General features: G+C 38.7%; 2 non-coding genes across 2 annotated transcripts; one reads left to right on the forward strand and one right to left on the reverse strand.

Moving 5' to 3' along the window:
- Positions 1-1101: 1101 nt before the first annotated feature.
- On the reverse strand, positions 1102-1205 carry LOC148564587 (small nucleolar RNA R71). Its single transcript, XR_015883865.1, has one exon. It is a non-coding gene; the product is annotated as a small nucleolar RNA R71 (small nucleolar RNA).
- Positions 1206-15120: 13915 nt separating this feature from the next.
- LOC148564588 (small nucleolar RNA R71) lies at positions 15121-15228 on the forward strand. Its single transcript, XR_015883930.1, has one exon. It is a non-coding gene; the product is annotated as a small nucleolar RNA R71 (small nucleolar RNA).
- Positions 15229-16717: the final 1489 nt, after the last annotated feature.

Raw genomic sequence — 16717 nt, forward strand, 5'->3', positions numbered from 1 at the left:
AATTTTCAAAATCAAATCTTTTTAAAATTCTTTTTCAAATCTTTTTCAAATTAAATTTCAATCACATCTTTTTTAAAATTTAATTTCAAAATCTTTTCTAACTTTTTATCTTTTCAAATTTGATTTTCAAATCTTTTTCAATTAACCACTTTACTTTTTATTTGATTCTTATTTTTTCAAAACTACCTAACTAACTCCCTCTCTAATTTTCGAAAATCCCTTCCCTCTTTTTCAAAACTCCTTTTTAATTAACTATTTGTTTTAAATGTTAATTTGATTTAATTTTATTTTCCTTTCTTAATTTTTGAATTTTAACCTTAATTTAAAATAAAAACAAAAATATTTATATTTTATTTTATTTAATTTTCGAAATTCTCTCTCCCTCATCTCTTTCTAATTATTTTATTTATTTACTAACACTTCTCTTCATCTCAAAATTCGAACCCTATCTTCCTCTTGGTGTTCGAATTTCTCTTCTTCTATTCTTTTTTTCTTCTACTCACATAAATGAATCTCTATACTGTGACATAGAGGATTCTATATTTTCTTTTCTGTTTTCTTCTTTTTCATATGAGCATGAACAAGGATAAGAACATTCTTGTTGAAGCTGATCCTGAACCTGAAAGGACTCTGAAGAGGAAGCTAAGGGAAGCTAAAGCACAACTCTTTGGAGAAAATCTGACAGAAATTTTTGAAAAAGAAGGAGACATGGCCGAAAATAATAACAATGCAAGGAAGATGCTTGGTGACTTTACTGCACCAAATTCCAATTTACATGGAAGAAGCATCTCAATTCCTACCATTGGAGCAAACAACTTTGAGCTTAAACCTCAATTAGTTTCTCTGATGCAATAGAACTGCAAGTTTCATGGAATTCCATCTGAAGATTCCTTTCAGTTCTTAACTGAATTCTTGCAGATCTGTGATACTGTTAAGACCAATGGGGTTGATCCCGAGGTCTATAGGCTTATGCTCTTCTCGTTTGCTGTAAGAGACAGAGCTAGAGTATGTTTGGACTCTCAACCTAAAGACAGCCTGAACTCTTGGGATAAGCTGGTCACGGCTTTCTTAGCTAAGTTCTTTCCTCCTCAAAAGCTTAGCAAGCTTAGAGTGGATGTTCAAACCTTCAGACAAAAGGAAAGTGAATCCCTCTATGAAGCTTGGGAGAGATACAAGGAACTGACCAAAAAGTGTCCTTCTAACATACTTTCAGAATGGACCATCTTGGATATATTTTATGATGGTCTGTCTGAATTATCAAAGATGTCACTGGACCATTCTGCAGGTGGATCCATTCACCTAAAGAGAACGCCTGCAGAAGCTCAAGAACTCATTGACATGGTTGCAAATAACTAGTTCATGTACACTTCTGAAAGGAATCCTGTGAATAATGGGATGCCTATGAAGAAGGGAGTTCTTGAAATTGATACTCTGAATGCCATATTGGCTCAGAATAAAATATTGACTCAGCAAGTCAATATGATTTCTCAGAGTCTGAATGGATTGAAGGAATCATCCAACAGTACTAAAGAGGCCTCTTCTGAAGAAGAAGCTTATGATCCTGAGAACCCTGCAATAGCAGAGGTAAATTACATGGGTGAACCCTATGGAAACACCTATAATCCCTCATGGAGAAATCATCCAAATTTCTCATGGAAGGATCAACAAAAGTCTCAACAAGGCTTTAATAATGGTGGAAGAAACAGGTTTAGCAATAGCAAGCCTTTTCCATCATCCACTCAGCAACAGACAGAGAATTCTGAGCAGAATCCATCTAGCTTAGCAAATATAGTCTCTGATCTATCTAAGACCACTTTAAGTTTCACAAATGAAATAAGGTCCTCCATTAGAAATTTGGAGGCACAAGTGGGCCAGCTGAGTAAAAGAGTCACTGAAACTCCTCCTAGTACTCTCCCAAGTAATACAGAAGAAAATCCAAAGAAAGAGTGCAAGGCCATTGATTTAACCATCATGGCCGAACCTACAAGGGAAGAGGAGGACGTGAATCCTAGTGAGGAAGACCTCCTGGGACGTCCAGTGACCAATAAGGAGTTCCCCCTTGAGGAACCAAAGGAATCTGAGGCTCATCTAGAGACCATAGAGATTCCATTGAACCTCTTTCTGCCCTTCATGAGCTCTTATGAGTATTCTTCCTCTGAAGAGGATGAAGACATTACTGAAGAGCAAGTTGCTACGTACCTTGGTGCAATCATGAAGCTGAATGCCAAATTATTTGGTAATGAGACTTGGGAAGATGAACCTCCCTTGCTTACCAATGAACTAAATGCATTGGATAGGCAGAAATTACCTCAAAAGAAACAAGATCCTGGTAAATTCTTAATTCCCTGTAAAATAGGCACCATGACCTTTGAGAAGGCTCTGTGTGACCTGGGGTCAGGAATAAACTTAATGTCACTCTCTGTAATGGAGAAACTTGGGATCTTTGAGGTGCAAGCTGCCAGAATCTCATTAGAGATGGCAGACAACTCAAGAAAATAGGCTTATGAACTAGTAGAGGACGTGTTAGTAAAGGTTGAAGGCCTTTACATCCCTGCTGATTTCATAATCCTAGACACTGAGAAGGATGAGGATGAATCCATCATCCTTGGAAGACCCTTCCTTGCCACAACAAGAGCTGTGATTGATGTGGACAGAGGAGAGTTGGTCCTTCAACTGAATGAGGACAACCTTGTGTTTAAAACTCAAGGATCTCCTTCTGTAACCATGGAGAGGAAGCATGAAAAGCTTCTTTCACTGCAGAGTCAACCAGAGCCCCCACTGTCAAACTCTAAGTTTGGTGTTGGGAGGCCACAACCAAACTCTAAGTTTGGTGTTGAACCCCCACATTCAAACTCTAAGTTTGGTGTTGGGAGGTTCCAACAATGCTCTGAACATCTGTGAGGCTCCATGAGAGCTCACTGTCAAGCTATTAACATTAAAGAAGCGCTTGTTGGGAGGCAACCCAATGTTATCTAATTATATTTATTTATTTTCTATTGTTATTTTCTGTTTTCCTTAGGTTGATGATCATGTGGAGTCACAAAAACTACTAAAAAATCAAAAATAAAATGAAAAACAGCAGAAAAAAATAGCACACCCTGGAGGAGAGCAGTCTGGCGTTTAAACGCCAGAAACAAGAATCTGTCTGGCGTTTAACGCCAGAAACAGGCACCAAGCTGGCGTTTAACGCCAGAAACCAACATCTACCTGGCATTAAACGCCAGAACAGAGCATGGAAGTGGCGTTTAACGCCAGAAACAGGTAGCAGTCTGGCGTTAAACGCCAGGAATGCATGTATAGGGCGTTTTTCACGTCTAAAAGGTACAGGGATGAAAAACCCTTGACACCTCAGGATCTGTGGACCCCACAGGATCACCACAGGATCTGTGGACTCCACAGGACCCCCACCTACCCTTCTTCTCTCCTCTTCACACCTTTTCATGACTCTCTTCCCCAAATACCCTTCACCAATCAACTCAATCACTCTTCCCCATCACCTCTTCACCACTCACATCCATCCTCTCTTCCCCAAAAACCCTACCTACCTTCAAATTCAAACTAATTTCCCTCCCAAACCCAACCCTAATGGCCAAAACTTCACCCTCCCCCCACTCCTATATAAACCCCTCATTCCTTCTTCATTTTCACACAACACAACCCTAAATTCACCCTTGGCCGAAAACACATCACCCTCCATCTCCTCCATTTTCTTCTTCTTCTACTATTTTTCTTTCTTCTTTTGCTCGGGGACGAGCAAATATTTTAAGTTTGGTGTGGTAAAATGCATAGCTTTTTGTTTTTCCATAACCATTAATGGCACCTAAGGCCAGAGAAACCTCTAGAAAAAGGAAAGGGAAGGCAATTGCTTCTACCTCTGAGTCATGGGAGATGGAGAGATTTATTTCAAAAGGTCCATCAAGACCACTTCTATGAAGTTGTGGCCAAGAAGAAAGTGATCCCTGAGGTTCCTTTTAAGCTCAAAAAGAATGAGTATCCGGAGATCCGACTTGAGATCCAAAGAAGAGGTTGGGAAGTTCTCACCAACCCCATTCAACAAGTCGGGATCCTAATGGTTCAAGAGTTCTATGCAAACGCATGGATTACTAGGAACCATGATCAAAGTGTGAACCCGAATCCAAAGCATTGGCTTACTATGGTTCGGGGGAAATACTTAGATTTCAGTCCGAAAAATGTAAGGCTGGCGTTCAACTTGCCAATGATGGAAGAGAACGCACGCCCCTACACAAGAAGGGTCAACTTTGATCAAAGGTTGGACCAAGTCCTCATAGACGTATGTGAGGAAGGAGCTCAATGGAAAATTGACTCAAGAGGTAAGCCGGTTCAACTAAGAAGGCATGACCTCAAACCAGTGGCTAGGGGATGGTTAGAGTTCATTCAACACTCAATAATTCCTACTAGCAACCGGTCTGAAGTTACTATAAACTGGGCCATCATGATCTATAGTATCATGATTGAAGAGAAGGTGGAAGTTCATGAGATTATACCTCAAGAACTCTACAAGGTGGCTGACAAGTCCTCCACTTTGGCAAGGTTAGCCTTTCCTCATCTCATCTGTCACCTCTGCAATTCGGCTGGAATTGACATAGAGGGAGACATCCTCATTGAAGAGGATAAGCCCATCACTAAGAAAAGGATGGAGCAAACAAGAGATCATGGACCTCAACATGAGCGTGAGGAGATTCCTCACCATGAAATCCCTGAGATGCCTCAAGGGATGCACTTTCCTCCACAGAATTATTGGGAGCAAATCAACACCTCCCTAGGAGAATTAAGTTCCAACATGGGACAACTAAGGGTGGAGCACCAAGAGCACTCCATCATCCTCCATGAAATTAGAGAAGATCAAAGAGCTATGAGGGAGGAGCAAGAAAGACAAGGAAGAGACATAGAGGAGCTCAAGAGCACCATTGGTTCTTCAAGAAGAGGAAGACGCCACCCTCACTAAGGTGGAGTCATTCCTTAATCTCCTTGTTTATTTATTTTCCCGTTTTTCGATTCTTGAGCTTTATGTTTATTTATATTTGTGTCTTATTACATGATCATTAGTGTCTAAATGTCTATGCCTTAAAGTTATGAATATGAATCCATCACCTCTCTTGAATGAAAAATGTTTTAATTACAAAAGAACAAGAAGTACATGGTTTCAAATTCATCCTTGAAACTAGTTTAATTATTTTGATGTGGTGGCAACACTTTTTATTTTCTGAATGAATGCTTGAACAGTGCATATGTCTTTTGAAGTTGTTGTTTATGAATGTTAAATATATTGGCTCTTGAAAGAATGATGAAAAAAGAGAAATGTTATTTGATAATTTGAAAAATCATAAAAATGATTCTTGAAGCAAGAAAAAGCAGTGAATACAAAAGCTTGCAGAAAAAAAGAGAAAAGAAAAATGGTGAAAAAAAAGAAAAAGAAAAAGCAAGCAGAAAAAGCCAAAGGCTCTTTAAACCAAAAGGAAAGAGCAAAAAGTCAATAGCCCTTAAAACCAAAAGGCAAGGGTAATAAAAAGGATCCAAGGCTTTGAGCATCAGTGGATAGAAGGGCCTAAAGGAATAAAATCCTAGCCTAAGCAGCTAAACCAAGCTGTCCCTAACCATGTGCTTGTGGCGTGAAGGTGTCAAGTGAAAACTTGAGACTGAGCGGTTAAAGTCAAGGTCCAAAGCAAAAACAGAGTGTGCTTAAGAACCTTGGACACCTCTAATTGGGGACTTTAGCAAAGCTGAGTCACAATCTGAAAAGGTTTACCCAATTATGTGTCTGTGGCATTTATGTATCAGGTGGTAATACTGGAAAACAAAGTGCTTAGGGCCACGGCCAAGACTCATAAAGTAGCTGTGTTCAAGAATCAACATACTGAACTAGGAGAATCAATAATACTATATGAATTCTAAGTTCCTATAGATGCCAATCATTCTGAACCTCAATGGATAAAGCGAGATGCCAAAACTATTCAAGAGGCAAAAAGCTACAAGTCCCGCTCATCTGATTGGAGCTAAGTTTCATTGATATTTTAGAATTTATAGTATATTCTCTTCTTTTTATCCTATTTGATTTTCAGTTGCTTGGGGACAAGCAACAATTTAAGTTTGGTGTTGTGATGAGCGGATAATTTATACGCTTTTTGGCATTGTTTTTACATAGTTTTTAGTATGATTTAGTTAGTTTTTAGTATATTTTTATTAGTTTTTAATTAAAATTCACATTTCTGGACTTTAATATGAGTTTGTGTATTTTTCTGTGATTTCAGGTATTTTCTGGCTGAAATTGAGGGACCTGAGCAAAAATCAGATTCAGAGATTGAAGAAGGACTACAAATGCTGTTGGATTCTGACCTCCCTGCACTCAAAGTAGATTTCTGGAGATATTGAACTCCAACTGGCGCGCTCTCAATTGCGTTGGATAGTAGACATCTAGGGATTTCCAGTAATATATAATAGTCCATACTTTGCTTGCGTTTAGACGATGCAAACTGGCGTTGAACGCCAGTTTCATGCTGCATTCTGGAGTTAAACGCCAGAAACAGGTTACAAAGTGGAGTTAAACGCCAGAAACAGGTTACAAACTGGCGTTCAACTCCAAGAGAAGCCTCTACACGTGTAAAGCTCAATGCTCAGCCCAAGCATACACCAAGTGGGCCCCAGAAGTGGATTTCTGCATCATTTACTCATTTCTGTAAACCCTAGTAACTAGTTTAGCATAAATAGGACTTTTTACTATTGTATTTACATCTTTGGATTATTCTTTGATCCTTGGATCACGTTTGGGGGCTGGCCATTCGGCCATGCCTGAACCTTCATCACTTATATATTTTCAATGGTAGAGTTTCTACACACCATAGATTAAGGTGTGGAGCTCTGCTGTTCCTCATGAAATAATACAAAGTACTATTGTTTTTCTATTCAATTCAAGCTTATTCCGATTCTAAGATATTCATTCGCACCTCAATATGAATGTGATGATTGTGACAGTCATCATCATTCTCAACCTATGAACGCATGCTTGACAACCACTTCCATTCTACCTTAGATTGAATGAGTATCTCTGGGATTCCTTAATCAGAGTCTTCGTGGTATAAGTTAGAATCCATGGACGACCATTCTTGAGATCCGAAAAGTCTAAACCTTGTCTGTGGTATTCCGTGTAGGATCTGGGAAGGGATAGCTGTGACGAGCTTCAAACTCGCGAGTGCTGGGCGTAGCGACAGATGCAAAAGGATCAATGGATCCTATTCCAGTATGATCGAGAACCGACAGATGATTAGCCATGCAGTGACAGTGCATTGGACCATTTTCACTGAGAGGACAGGATGTAGCCATTGACAATGGTGATGCCTAACAAACAGCTTGCCATAGAAAGGAGTAGGAATGATTGGATGAAGACAGCAGGAAATCAGAGGTTCAAAGGAACGAAGGCATCTCTATACGCTTATCTGAAATTCTCACCAATGAATTACATAAGTACCTCTATCTTTAATTTACGTTTTATTTATCTTTTTATTATCAATTCACCATAACCATTTGAATCCGCCTGACTGAGATTTACAAGGTGACCATATCTTGCTTCAGGCCGACAATCTCCATGGGATCGACCCTTACTCACATAAGGTTTATTACTTGGACGGCCCAATGCACTTGCTGGTTAGTTGTGCGAAGTTGTGATAAAGAGTTGAGATTACAATTGTGCGTACCAAGTTGTTGGCGCCATTGATGATCACAATTTCATGCACCAGAGACTAGTGATTATTATGTATCTTATTTGAAACCTATGTATGTATATATATATATATATATATATATATATATATATATATACGACGTTCACTTGTGTTAACGTTTCTTGTGTGTGACTATCGGTCATTCGATGTTTAAATTTCTTCAAGGACTCCTAGTTCTGATGTTATTCTGCTATTTCTTTTAAGTATCGTAATGCCTAACCACCTTTGATTTACGCGGCGGATCTATGATACCACCGCATTATTAATGCCTTTTTAAATCAATTTGTACTGCGAATTAGGGATGTAAGTTACCGAACCGGACCAAAATTTACCGCAAAATCAAACCAAAATTTATGACAACCGAATGAAAAAACGAAAAAACTAGTTTTTTTTTTTCAAATTAAACCGATTAGTTCAGTTCAATTTTCAGTTGGTTTGGCAGAAATCGAACCGAACTGAACCGAACTAAACCGAAGAACTGGTTCAGTAATGCTTCTTTTTACTAGTTTACCCTTTAACCTAGTAACAAAATATCCAAATCCCTAACTCTAACTCCCTTATAGCTTTCACACATCCACAAGCCCACAACTCGCATCAATATTCCTCTTCTATGCTTGAGTGAGCCAGAGGGCGTCGTGCCGCCATCCTCCAGACGTAAGTCGTCCATCGTCACTCTCAAGGATGTCATCACAACTGCATCAGTCATCCCCGTCGCAGGCATAACAGAGAACTGGAGAGCATCGTCATCTAACCTGCAACGTCGTCCAGTTCGCATTGTCGTCCAATTCACGCTGTCATCCAATCTTCACTGTCATCCAGTCCATGTATCACAGCAAACCCTAGACTGAGTTGTCTTCCCCATCGCCGAGAAACACTTTCCGTCGCCGAGCAGTTCCTCTTCGTCGCTGAGTAGTCCTCTCAGTCACCGAGCATCAGCCTTAGTCCAAGCCCTCTTCTGCAACTTATAATGTCTTTTTCTGATATTAGTAACTTAGTATATTCACAATTTTTTACATAAAATTTGTGGTTGTTGCTGGTCTGTTGGAAAAAAACAAATTTTTTTGAACATTATAAGTTGATAATGGTAGAATCTTCCACCTCATTATGGCTATAATTTTGTTGTTGTTGCCGGTATGTTGGAAACTTCTCAATTTTTTTTTAATGTTATAAGTTGATAATGGTAGAATATTCAACCTCATTATGGCTATAATTTTATTTCTGTTGCTGGTCTGTTCTTGATTAGTGTTCATACACCGGTCCGAGCTATAGGGCCGAGTTGGCTGAGGACAAATGGGCCGACCTCACGAAAGGTTGGCCCACCGTTGATCTCTTCGCAAAGAGCTCAGACAAATGCCTTAAAGGCCCAAGAAGGCCCAGAGCGAAGGAACCACCGCCCATCAAAGGGCGGTCGGACAAAAGATAAAAATCTCCTTTCCAAAAAGATAAAATAAGATAACTAACTTATCTTAAAGGAAGATCATCAAAGCACTACCATAAATACACTGGAGTACCTAGGTATAACTCATACTCCAATTCTACAAAAAACCTGCTTAAAGCCCGTGATGACTTAAGCTTCCGAGTCTTTTGCAGGTACCATCATCCCTCCGGTGAACAAGGACCAGCAGCGCCACCTACCCCAACAAGTCAGATACGGCCACCTTGGACAGATCACAAGGATTTCATCCGAGATCGACCTCCTAGTTTCAGGTAATTGGTGCACGAAATCGTGATCGTTCATTCCTTGGTAACGGCGCCAAAAACTTGATACGCACGTTCATAATTTTAGTTCTTTGTCATAACTTCGCACAACTAACCAGCAAGTGCACTGGGTCGTCTAAGTAATAAACCTTACGTGAGTAAGGGTCGATCCCACGGAGATTGTCGGCTTGAAGTAATCTATGGTCACCTTGTAAATCTCATTCAGGCAGATTTCAAATGGTTCTGGTGAATTGATAATTAAAATATAATTAAAATATAAAATAGGATAGAAATACTTATGTAATTCATTGGTGAGAATTTTAGATAAGCGTATAGAGATGCTTTTGTTCCTCCTGAACCTCTGCTTCCTGCTGTCTTCATCCAATTATTCCTACTCTTTTCCATGGCAAGCTTTATGTAGGGCATCACCGTTGTCAATGGCTACTTTCCGTCCGCTCAGTGAAAATGGTCCAAGATGCACTGTCACTGCACGACTAATCATCTGTCGGTTCTCGATCATACTGGAATAGGATTCAGTAATACTTTTGCGTCTGTCACTACGCCCAGCACTCGCGAGTTTGAAGCTCGTCACAGCCATCCCTTCCCAGATCCTACTCGAAATACCACAGACAAGGTTTAGACTTTCCGGATCTCAAGAATGGCCGCCAATAATTCTAGCCTATACCACGAAGACTCTGATCGTAGATTAGGAGGATAAGAGATATGCATTCAAGCTTGTTTGCATGCAGAACGGAAGTGTTTGTAAGACACGCGTTCATAAGTGAGAATGATGATGAGCATCACATAATCATCACATTCATCATGTTCTTGTGTGCGAATGAATATCTTAGAGAAGAAATAGGCTCGAATTGAATAGAAAAACAATAGTACTTTGCATTAATTCATGAGGAACAGCAGAGCTCCACACCTTAATCTATGGTGTGTAGAAACTCTACCATTGAAAATACATAAGTGATAATGGTCCAGGCATGGCCGAATGGCCAGACTCCCAAAGAGGGTTCAATCATCAAAACATGATCAAAAGATGCTCAATACAATAGTAAAAAGTTCTATTTATACTAAACTAGTTACTAAGGTTACAGAAATAAGTAATTGATGCAGAAATCCACTTCCGGGCCCACTTGGTGTGTGCTTGGGCTGAACGTTGAAGCTTTTACGTGTAGAGGTCTTCCTTGGAGTTAAACGCCAGTTTGTAACCTGTTTCTAGCGTTTAACTCTGCTTTGCAACCTGTTTCTGGCATTTAACTCCAGAATAGGGCAAAAAGCTGGCGTTGAACGCCAGTTTGCGTCATCTAAACTCAAAAAAAGTATGGACTATTATATATTGCTGAAAGCCCTGGATGTCTACTTTCCAACGCAATTGAGACTGCGCCATTTTGACTCCTGTAGCTCCATAAAATCCACTTTGAGTGCAGGGAGGTCAGAATCCAACAGCATCTGCAATCCTTCTTCAACCTCTGAATCTGATTTTTGCTCAAGTCCCTCAATTTCAGTCAGAAATTACCTAAAATCACAAAAAACACACAAACTCATAGTAAAGTCCAGAAATGTGAATTTTATTTAAAAACTAATAAAAATATACTAAAAACTAACTAAATCATACTAAAAACTATGTAAAAACACTGCCAAAAAGCGTATAAATTATCTGCTCATCACAACACCAAACTTAAATTGTTGCTTGTCCCCAAGCAACTGAAAATAAAATAGGATAAAAAGAAGAGAATATACTATAAATTCCAAAATATCAATGAAACTTAGCTCCAATCAGATAAGCGGGACTAGTAGCTTTTTGCCTCTTGAATAGTTTTGGCATCTCACTTTATCCATTGAAGTTTAGAATGATTGGTATCTATAGGAACTTAGATTTTAGATAGTGTTATTGATTCTCCTAGTTCAGTATGTTGATTCTTGAACACAGCTACTTTATGAGTCTTGGCCGTGGACCTAAGCACTCTGTTTTTCAGTATTACCACCGGATACATACATGCCACAGACACATAACTGGGTGAACCTTTTCAGATTGTGACTCAGCTTTGCTAAAGTCCCCAATTAGAGGTGTCCAGGGTTCTTAAGCACACTCTTTTTTTGCTTTGGACCTTGACTTTAACCGCTCAGTCTCAAGTTTTCACTTGACACCTTCACGCCACAAGCACATGGTTAGGGACAGCTTGGTTTAGCCGCTTAGGCCAGGATTTTATTCCTTTAGACCCTCCTATCCACTGATACTCAAAGCCTTGGATCCTTTTTACCCTTGCCTTTTGGTTTTAAGGGCTATTGGCTTTTTGCTCTTGCCTTTTGGTTTAAAGAGCTTTTGGCTTTTTCTGCTTGCTTTTTCTTTTTCTTTTTTTTTTTTTTTGCCATTTTTCTTTTCTCTTTTTTTTCGCAAGCTTTTGTATTCACTGCTTTTTCTTGCTTCAAGAATCATTTTTATGATTTTTCAGATCATCAAATAATATTTCTCCTTTTTCCTTATTCTTCAAGAGCCAACAATTTTAACATTCATAAACAACAAATTCAAAAGACATATGCACTGTTCAAGCATTCATTCAGAAAATAAAAAGTATTGTCACCACATCAAAATAATTAAACTAATTTCAAGGATGAATTCGAAATTCATGTACTTCTTGTTCTTTTGTAATTAAAGCATTTTTCATTTAAGAAAGGTGATGGATTCATAGGACATTTATAGCTTTAAGACATAGACACTTAAATACTAATGATCATGTAATAAGACACAAACATAAACATAAAGCATAGTAAACAAAAAACAGAGAAAAATAAATAGACAAAGAGATTAAGGAACGGGTCCACCTTAGTGAGGGTGGCGTCTTCCTCTTCTTGAAGAACCAATGGTGCTCTTGAGCTCCTCTATGTCTCTTCCTTGTCTTTGTTGCTCCTCCCTCATAGTTCTTTGATCTTCTCTAATCTCATGGAGAATGATGGAGTGCTCTTAGTGTTCCATCCTTAGTTGTCCCATGTTGGAACTTAATTCTCCTAGAGAGGTGTTGATTTGCTTCCAATAGTTTTGTAGAGGAAAGTGCATCCCTTGAGGTATCTCAGGGATTTCATGATGAGGAATTTCCTCATGCTCTTGTTGAGGTCCATAAGTGGACTCTCTTGTTGCTCCATCCTTTTCTTAGTGATGAGCTTTTGAGATGAATCTCTCCATCTCCCATGACTCAGAGGTGGAAGCTTTTGCCTTCCATTTCCTCTTTCTAGAGGTTTCTCTAGCCTTAGGTGTCATAAATGGTTATGAAAAAACAAAAAGCAACGCTTTTACCACACTAAACTTAGAAGGTTTGCTCGTCCTCGAGCAAAAAAAGAGAAGAGGGAGTAGACGAAGAAGAAAATAGCTGAGATGGAGAGGTGTGAGTGGTTCGACCAAGGGGGTTTTAGGTGGTTATGAGGTGTGAAAAGGAAGGAGTGATGGTTTGAATTTGAGTGGGTGGTTGTAGGTGGGTTGTATGATGGTTTTGGAGGAGTAATGGAGGTGATTGGTGGAGGTTATTTTGGGGAAGAGTGTTATGGAAAGGTGTGAGGAGGAGAGAAGAAGAGAGGTGGGGTAGGTGGGGATCCTGTGGGGTCCACAGATCCTGAGGGGTCAAGGACTTATCATCCCTGCTCCATTTAGGGGTGTAAACGCCCTTAGACTGCAATCCTGGCGTTTAACGCCAGATTGCTGCTTGTTTCTGGCGTTAAACGCCACTTCCATGCTCTGTTCTGGCGTTAAACGCCAGTCTGGTGCTTGTTTCTGCTGTTTAACGCCAGCTTGATGCTTCTTTCTGGCGTTAAACGCCAGTTTGATGCTTCTTACTGGCGTTTAAACGCCAGTAAGTTCTTCCTCCAGGGTGAGCTGTTTTTAATGCTATTTTTCATTCTGTTTTTGATTTTTCAGTAGTTTTTGTGACTCCACATAATCATCAACCTAAAAAATAAAATAACAATAGAAAATAAATAAATATAATTAAATAACATTGGGTTGCCTCCCAACAAGCGCTTCTTTAATGTCAATAGCTTGACAGTGAGCTCTTATGGAGCCTCACAGATATTCAGAGCATTATTGGGACCTCCCAACACCGAACTTAGAGTTTGACTGTGGGGGCTTTGGTTGACTCTGCAGTGAGAGAAGTTTTTCATGCTTCCTCTCCATGGTTACAGAAGGAGATCCTTGAGTTTTAAACACCAGGTTGTCCTCATTCAGTTGAAGGACTAACTCTCCTCTGTCCACATCAATCACAGCTTTTGCTGTGGCTAGGAAGAGTCTTCCAAGGATGATGGATTCATCCTTATCCTTCCCAGTGTCTAGGATAATGAAATCAGCAGGGATGTAAAGGCCTTCAACCTTTACTAACACGTCCTCTACTAATCTATAAGCCTGTTTTCTTGAGTTGTCTGCTATCTCTAATGAAATTCTGGCAGCTTGTACCTCAAAGATCCCAAGTTTCTCCATTACAGAGAGTGGCATTAAGTGTATTCCTAACCCCAGGTCACACAGAGCCTTCTCAAAGGTCATGGTGCCTATGTTACAGGGAATTAGGAATTTACCAGGATCCTATTTCTTTTGAGGTAATTTCTTCCTATCCAATGCATTCAGTTCATTGGTGAGCAAGGGAGGTTCATCTTCCCAAGTCTCATTACCAAATAGCTTGGCATTCAGCTTCATGATTGCTCCTAAATACTGGGCAACTTGCCCTTGAACAATGTCTTCATCTTCTTCAGAAGATGAATAGTCATCAGAGCTCATGAATGGTAAAAGGAGGTTCAATGGAATCTCTATGGTCTCCAGATGGGCCTCAGGTTCCTTTGGTTCCTCAAAGGGAAACTCCTTATTGGTCAGTGAACATCCCAGGAGGTCTTCCTCACTAGGATTCACGTCCTCCTCCTCCTCTCTGGGTTTGGCCACACCAAGTAAGGTTATGGCCTTGCACTCTCTTTTTGGATTCTCTTTTGTATTGCTTGGGAGAGTACTAGGAGGAGTTTCAGTGACCCTTTTACTCAGCTGGCCCACTTGTGCCTCCAAATTTCTAATGGAGGACCTTGTTTCATTCATGAAACTTAGAGTGGCCTTCGATAGATCAGAGACTATATTTGCTAAGCTAGATGGATTCTGCTCAGAATTCTCTGTCTGTTGCTGAGTGGATGATGGAAAAGGCTTGCTATTGCTAAACCTGTTTCTTCCACCATTATTAAAGCCTTATTGAGGCTTTTATTGATCCTTCCATGAGAAATTTGGATGATTTCTCCATGAGGTATTATAGGTGTTTCCATAGGCTTCACCCATGTAATTCACCTCTGCCATTGCAAGGTTCTCAGGATCATAAGCTTCCTCTTCAGAGGATGCCTCTTTAGTACTATTGGAGGCAGCTTGCAATCCATTCAGACTCTGAGAAATCATATTGACTTGCTGAGTCAATATTTTATTCTGAGCCAATATGGCATTCAGAGTATCAATTTCAATAACTCCCTTCCTCTGAGGCGTCCCATTACTCACAGGATTCCTTTCAGAAGTGCACATAAATTGGTTATTTGCAACCATGTCAACGAGTTCCTGATCTTCTGCAGGCATTTTTTTTAGGTGAAGGGATCCACCTGCAGAATGGTCCAATGACACCTTAGCTAATTCAGACAGACCATCATAGAATATATCCAGGATGGTCCATTCTGAAAGCATGTCAGAAGGACACTTTTTGGTCAGTTGCTTGTATCTCTCTCAAGCTTCATAGAGGGTTTCACCTTCTTTCTATTTGAAGGTTTAAACATCCACTCTAAGCTTGCTAAGCTTTTGAGGAGGAAAGAACTTGGCTAAGAAAGCCGTGACCAGCTTATCCCAAGAGTTCAGGCTATCTTTAGGTTGAGAGTCCAACCATATTCTACTTCTGTTTCTTACAGCAAACGGGAAAAGCATAAGCCTGTAGACCTCGGGATCAACCCCATTGGTCTTAACAGTATCACAGATCTGCAAGAATTCAGTTAAGAACTGAAAAGGATCTTCTGATGGAAGTCCATGAAACTTGCAATTCTGTTGCATCAGAGAAACTAATTGAGGCTTTAGCTCAAAATTGTTTGCTCCAATGGCAGGGATTGAGATGCTTCTTCCATGTAAATTGGAATTTGGTGCAGTAAAGTCACCAAGCATCTTCCTTGCATCTCCAGCATTGTTATTATTTTCGGCCATGTCTCCTTCTTTTTCGAAAATTTCTGTCAGATTTTCTCCAGAGAGTTGTGCTTTAGCTTCCCTTAGCTTCCTCTTCAGAGTCCTTTCAAGCTCAGGATCAGCTTCAACAAGAATGTTCTTATCCTTGTTCCTGCTCATATGAAAAAGAAGAGAATAGAAAATAATAGGGATCCTTTGCCATAGTCGAGAGGTTTTTATGTGAGTAGAAGAGAAGAAAAAGAATTCGAACACAGAAGGAAGGAGAAGGTTCAAATTTTTAAGAAGAAGAGAAGTGTTAGTAGATAAATAAATAATTAGAAGGAGATGAGAGAGGGAACTATTCGAAAATTAAATAAAATAAAATAAAAATATTTTTATTTTTAATTTAAAATTAAAGTTAAAATTCAAAAAATTTAAAAAGAAAAATGAAATTAAATTAAAATTTAAATCAATTAGTTAATTAAAAAGGAATTTTGAAAAAGAAGTTAATGATTTTCGAAAATTAGAGAGAGAGAATTAGTTAGATGGTTTTGAAAAAGATAAGAATCAAACAAGATAAGATTAATTGAAAAAGATTTGAAAATCAATTTTGAAAAGATAAGAAGTTAGATAAGAAGTTAGAAAAGATTTTGAAATTGATTTTGAAAAAGATGTGATTGAAATTTATTTTGAAAAAGATTTGAAAAAGAAATTTTAAAAAGATTTGATTTTGAAAATTAAAGTTGATTACTTGACTAACAAGAAACAAAAAGATATGAGTTAAAATTTAAAGATTGAACCTTTCTTAATAGGCAAGTAACACACTTAAAATTTTTGAATCAATCACATTAATTGTTAGCATTAATTTTGAAAATATGAAATAGAAATAAGAAAAAGATTTTGAAAATAAATTTTCAAAATTTTGAAATTATGAAAGAAAAAAATGAAAAAGATTTTATTTTTGAAAAAGATTTGAAAAAGATAGAATTTTTTAAATTGAAAATTTGATTTGACTCATAAGAAACAACTAAATTTTAAAAATTTTTGAAAAAGTCAACCCAAATTTTTGAATTTTATGAGAAGAAAAAGGGAAGATATTTTTTTATTTTTGAATTTTTTAATGAAGAAA

Source organism: Arachis ipaensis, chromosome B5 (assembly GCF_059453495.1).
Source record: "Arachis ipaensis isolate K30076 ecotype BB chromosome B5, ASM5945349v1, whole genome shotgun sequence".
Lineage (NCBI taxonomy): Eukaryota > Viridiplantae > Streptophyta > Magnoliopsida > Fabales > Fabaceae > Arachis > Arachis ipaensis.